The 5553-nt window shown below is 38.3% G+C and overlaps 1 pseudogene; it reads right to left on the bottom strand.

The window, feature by feature from the left end:
- Positions 1 to 379: 379 nt before the first annotated feature.
- On the bottom strand, positions 380 to 1129 carry LOC102913140 (transforming protein RhoA pseudogene; annotated as a pseudogene).
- Positions 1130 to 5553: the final 4424 nt, after the last annotated feature.

Here is a 5553-nt window from a genome sequence, read left to right as displayed (position 1 = left end):
AGTGGCACTAATTACACAGTAACTATAAGGTAACTAACATGACACCACAGAACTGTGACTCTGCCACAGCTGCGTGGACTTGGGCCTTTCTGGCTGAGCAAGTTTTCAAAAACCTGGATGCCTTCCCCAGAGCTCTGCCAATGGGATCTGTTAAGGAGGAAAGCTCTGAAGTAGTGCTTCATCAGAGTTCCTTGTAGCTGACAGATGAGAGGCAAGACATGTTGATTTTAAAGCAGTTACAGCCTATTTCACAAGTGTTACCAACTGTTTCTTTCTAGGAAGAAGCAAGAAGTTAAGAAATCCTTTGCCTTAGCACCTGGTGTCAGGTGAAGAACAGAGAGGACTGTTAGAGCAGTGTCAGAAAGACCCTAGCTAGGCAGACAGGTTGGATATCATTAATAGTCATGGTTCGCTTCTAAATACTGGTAGCAAGATGACTTCTGATTTGTAATCTTAGGTAAATTATAGATAAATGAAAAGGCCAGTAATCATACACTAAGATTAATAAACAGCACTTCAAAATTAACCGCACGAGGGCTGTGCTTGCACAAGGCTTCACAAAATGAGGCACCCAGATTTTTTCTTCCCACATCTGGCTTGCAGAGCAGCTCTCGTGACCATTTCAAACGCCTCTCTCACTCCATGTTTGGTCTTTGCTGGACACTCCATGTACCCCAAAGCGCCTGTCCTGTTTGCCGTATCTCTGTCTTCTTCAGGTTTTACCGGCTCCTGCTTCATTTTGGCTAACTCTTGTCTTTTGTGCTCATCATTCCGAAGATCCTTCTTGTTCCCAACCAGGATGATGGGCACATTGGGACAGAAATGCTTGACTTCAGGAGTCCATTTTTCTGGGATGTTTTCTAAACTATCAAGGCTGTCGATGGAGAAACACATCAGTATAACGTCAGTGTCTGGGTAGGAGAGAGGCCTCAGGCGATGATAATCTTCCTGTGTCCCACAAAGCCAACTCCACCTGCTTTCCATCCACTTGGATATCTGCCACATAGTTTTCAAACACTGCGAGCACATAAACCTCTGGGAATTGGTCCTTGCTGAAGACTATGAGCAAGCATGTCTTACTGCAAGCTCCATCACCAACATTTACCAGTTTCTTCCTGATAGCAGCCATCGCTTACAAAGGTGCTGAAAACACACAGCTTCTGTGACAGTGGTTATACAAAGTACCTGGAAGTTCTCAGAAGCAAGGCTCAAGGCGACAACTCCGAGTCCAGCCTCTTCTCACTCAGGATGCAATCTGCGAGTCTGCAAGCTCAGAGATGAGGACCGGCAGCTCCGAGGGAGACAGCAGACTAAGGAGAAAACCGACTGAGGACAGCCCCAATTATTGATTTTTATTAGATTTCTAAATCCATGTCACAAATCTATATTATGAGAAACACTACATATATATTAAAAAGTTTTTTATTATTATTCTTTATAGGTCATCTTTAAAAACAGACACATTAAAATATTTTCCTTTTTATGGCTAGATTTTAATTATTCAAAACTCTTGGCACAATTAAAACACAAAATGAAATAGGATGTAGAAATAGGGTTTGCTGTTTATGCTATAAAATATATTTCAAAAACCACTCTTAACAACAAATCTGTCCTCATCTTATCAAAGAACCTACGTTTTCTCTTCAACTTAGATTTATTTGATATTTATATTCAATTAGTACCCTTACTTTTAATAGATTAATAGGCTTTTAAAATTTCCATATTAATTTTAACTTTAAAAAAATCCAGCATGGCTCAGTTGAGTATAAACCTTATCTGACTAATACCATGAAAAAGAATCCACCTTCATGGAATGTGACAGCTTTTTGCATGATCATTGGTCAGAAGTGATTAGTCAAATGGCAGCATCCAGTGTTTGAAGGGCATAATGTGCTCAAACACAATTACTGAGGCATGTCAGTGGACATGTTTTAATCCCAACATTCAGAAGGATGAGGTAGGAAAGAGAATTGTATGTTTCTGGCCAGCCTCCACTGCATACTGAAACAGCACCTCAAACAAACCTACCTATCCCCCTGAAACACATACTTCTTGTGTAGCACTGAGCATGGTGGCTTATATGTTTATCCTAGCACAGACAGAGGCAAGTGGACATCTATGAATCTGTGGCCAGCCTGTTTTACCTCTAGTGTTCCAGATCAACCAGTGCCTCATAGTGAGAGACTGTTTAAAAATCAAATGTGTAGGTAACTTGAAAGGATTTAGTGACAGCATTGTAGATATTAGCCTTTAAACAAGAAAAATCCCAAACTGATTCTTAGAAATTAGAAAGCAAAATTTATATGTTATTGTTTATGAGGTCATTTGTCTTTCACTAACCATAGCCTTTTATTTGAACTGCCAAACAATTTTACATTTTTTTCTGGGAAACAAATGGAACAGACTGTAAAAATGGAGTTTCATGTTAAACAATTGGATTTAACTTGTTCTTTAAAGACAGATATTGACAGCCGGGCGGTGGTGGCGCACGCCTTTAATTCCAGCACTCAGGAGGCAGAGCCAGGTGGATCTCTGTGAGTTCGAGGCCAGCCTGGGCTACCAAGTGAGTCCCAGGAAAGGCGCAAAGCTACACAGAGAAACCCTGTCTCGAAAAACCAAAAAAAAAAAAAAAAAAAAAAAAAAAAAAAAAAAAAAGACAGATATTGACTAGCACAGCTCAAGATTTTCAGAGAAAGTAGCAGTTAGATGATTATTGGATGGATGTTATGTTCACAATTGAATGTGAATGGGTCCATTCACTAAGTAATCAGGGCTCCTGGAATTTCCAAAACAGTAGTCATCATAATTTAAGAGGTCATTGTCCAAATTCCAGAACAAGCCCATTGGTGTCCCATTTTATTTATTTATTTACTTATTTGAAATTTTTTCAATTTACATACCAACCACAGTTCCCCCTTCATTCTCCCACCTCCTGCTCCACCCCCCAGCCTATCCCCATCCACTACTCCATAAAGGTAAGGCCTCCCATGGAGAGTGGATAAAGCCTGATACTTTCAATTAAGGCAGGACCAAGCCCATCCCCGCTGCTTCATCATAGGGAATCAGATAAAAATTGTACCCCATTCTAATGTCTGTGACACAAGATCTATAAATACTCAGAATTCACAGGAATGTAGTAAGCAGGTCAACCTTAGAATGTAAAAGATCCAGTATACAAAAATTTGTAACAGGTCATGATTTCCAAATTTCCTTCAATAGAAAATAATATATCATACTGTCCACACTATAGATTTTATTCTCATTTCTATAATGTTTTCAGTGTAAAAATATAAATATGAATATATTATACATTATTTGGTATTGTTAAAAAATCAAGCCACCACTTGTAAAGGGGAGAGAAATTTTGTTATGATGTTTCTTCTTCAACTAATAGAATTTGTAAAACATTTTACCCCCGCAATCATTCAGAAAAGGATACTGGCAGTTGTAAGATGTATGCTTGAAATACAAATTTATTATTTCTTATGATAATGTGCACAGGGGACCCCAACTGGCTGAGCCAGGGTATTCCACATGTGCAAGGAAACATGCCAGGCAGATGCAGTGGCAGGCAGTGACATGTGAACATTCGAGTCATTCATAGTCAGGCATTGGGTCCACTTGGAGATATGTTTATTATAATAGAGACATGAAGAGAAAGATGGGAAATAGAGAGGCAGAAAGAAAGAGGGAGAGAGAGTAGGTGGGGAGCCAGGTTGAAGAGGCATACCTCATGAGAATGGAAGGGGGAGGAGCAGTTCTCTTTATTAAGTTGACTATATGTAAGGACACTGGGCGGGTCTCCAAGGAGTGGATTTCCGGGAGTCAGGCCAGAATACTAACATTTCTCCATTTTGATTATTATAAAAAAGTGAGCTATGGATAGTAAGTGGGGGAACAAGGGCACTGAATTCTTGAGGCTGCTTCACACTAACAAAGGGCAAGGCACACATAGCAGGAGATCTCAGGTGTCTGTTCCTTGAGGAATCTGGAAAGGCAGGTTGCAGCAATGTTGTTCCAGGAGATTGGGGGCAATGGCATGCTAGATCAGGAGTACAGAAGCCATGGCATCTGCTGTTTCTCTGTTGGTCAGATGGGAGATGTGAATCTGCAAAATATGCTCAAAACATGGGTGAGGTCAAAAATAGGCTCTGGAGATTGTTAGTTTTCATCAGAGCAAATTTTTTGATACAGTAGCAGAACTTTTCCCAGGAATCTATAGTTATCTGTAAGACAGCTGGAATAGATATCCATGACCTAAATCAGTTTATCAGAATGAATGCTAAGCAGACCATTCACAGACAAATTACATTTCTTCTCCTTTTTAGGACTTCATTGTGCTGTCGGCTATCTGTAGGAAGCATTTCAAAGTCAGTTTCTGCTTCATCATAGTTCTCCTTAGTAAGAGAAGAGTGGACATCCAATATCTCTTTTATCTCCTTGAAATGTGTACCAGGAAAGGCAATATTGCCATTAATGGTTATCTTTGCCTGACCTCTGTGAATGCAACACAGTGGATCATGAATGATTTTAAGTGCTTACCATGAGAACCCTTTTGGCCACCACAGAGCAGAGAAGTGCCAACCCCTTACCACAATTCCTCTCCTTACAATTATCACATGAACTATATTTAATGATTGGTGTGTTTAATCACTGTTAAATTTAAATCAGACAAAGGTTTTTTTCAATGAGGTAATTTCATCTTTTTGTTTTCTGAGTGTATTTCACTTTTAATGTTGTTTAAAATAGTTGATCCATAAGTGGTTTTAAAGGGTATGTTTGGGAAACCGTTAGCAAACTGAAATGAAATGTCTTTTCTCTAAAGGAAACATATGAGAACTATTACATTTTTTTTGGAAAATAGAAGCTTGATAGTTTCTCTAGTGTCACGGAGTCTTGAAAGGCAATATTTTAAATTTATTTCTCTATATTTCATTCTGAGAAAGAATATAGAATTTTACTGGTTCGAAATATTGTCAAAGAATAATAACTGAGGCTTCATTTATTTCAATATTTTCTTGTTTATTTGCACTATTAAAATAACTTCTAAGTTACATATTTATTTCATAGCAAAATTAAGACAATTTAAGTTTACAATTTCATGCAGACATAATTTATATAACAACATATTTTTAATCTCAGCAATTTTAAATTGCATGATTTTAAATTTTTTATTATGTTTACACATAAAACAACTATGTGTATAACAAGAATAGTGGGCATATGAGCAGAAGTTCCTCAAAACCTTATTTGCTTCCTCTCTCCCACCCTTCTTCATATGTCAACTTTCTTACATCCTATTGTAAAATATTATTTTAAGATGTGCTACATTTGTTTATGCTGTGGGACATATGCTTGTGGGACACGATGCAAAGATTTATTGCATTCTTTTATGTTGCATTTGTTTAACTCTGTGAAGCTGTGTTACTCTGCCTCTCTAGAACACACGATGGTCTACTAAAGAGCTGAACTGCCAACAGTGAGGTAGGAGAAAGAATAGGCAGGGCTGGCAGGCAGAGAGAATAAATAGAAGGAAAAATATGGAAGATGAAA

Source organism: Peromyscus maniculatus, chromosome 11 (assembly GCF_049852395.1).
Source record: "Peromyscus maniculatus bairdii isolate BWxNUB_F1_BW_parent chromosome 11, HU_Pman_BW_mat_3.1, whole genome shotgun sequence".
Taxonomy (NCBI): Eukaryota; Metazoa; Chordata; class Mammalia; order Rodentia; family Cricetidae; genus Peromyscus; species Peromyscus maniculatus.
This window is presented reverse-complemented; position numbering and strand designations above follow the sequence as displayed.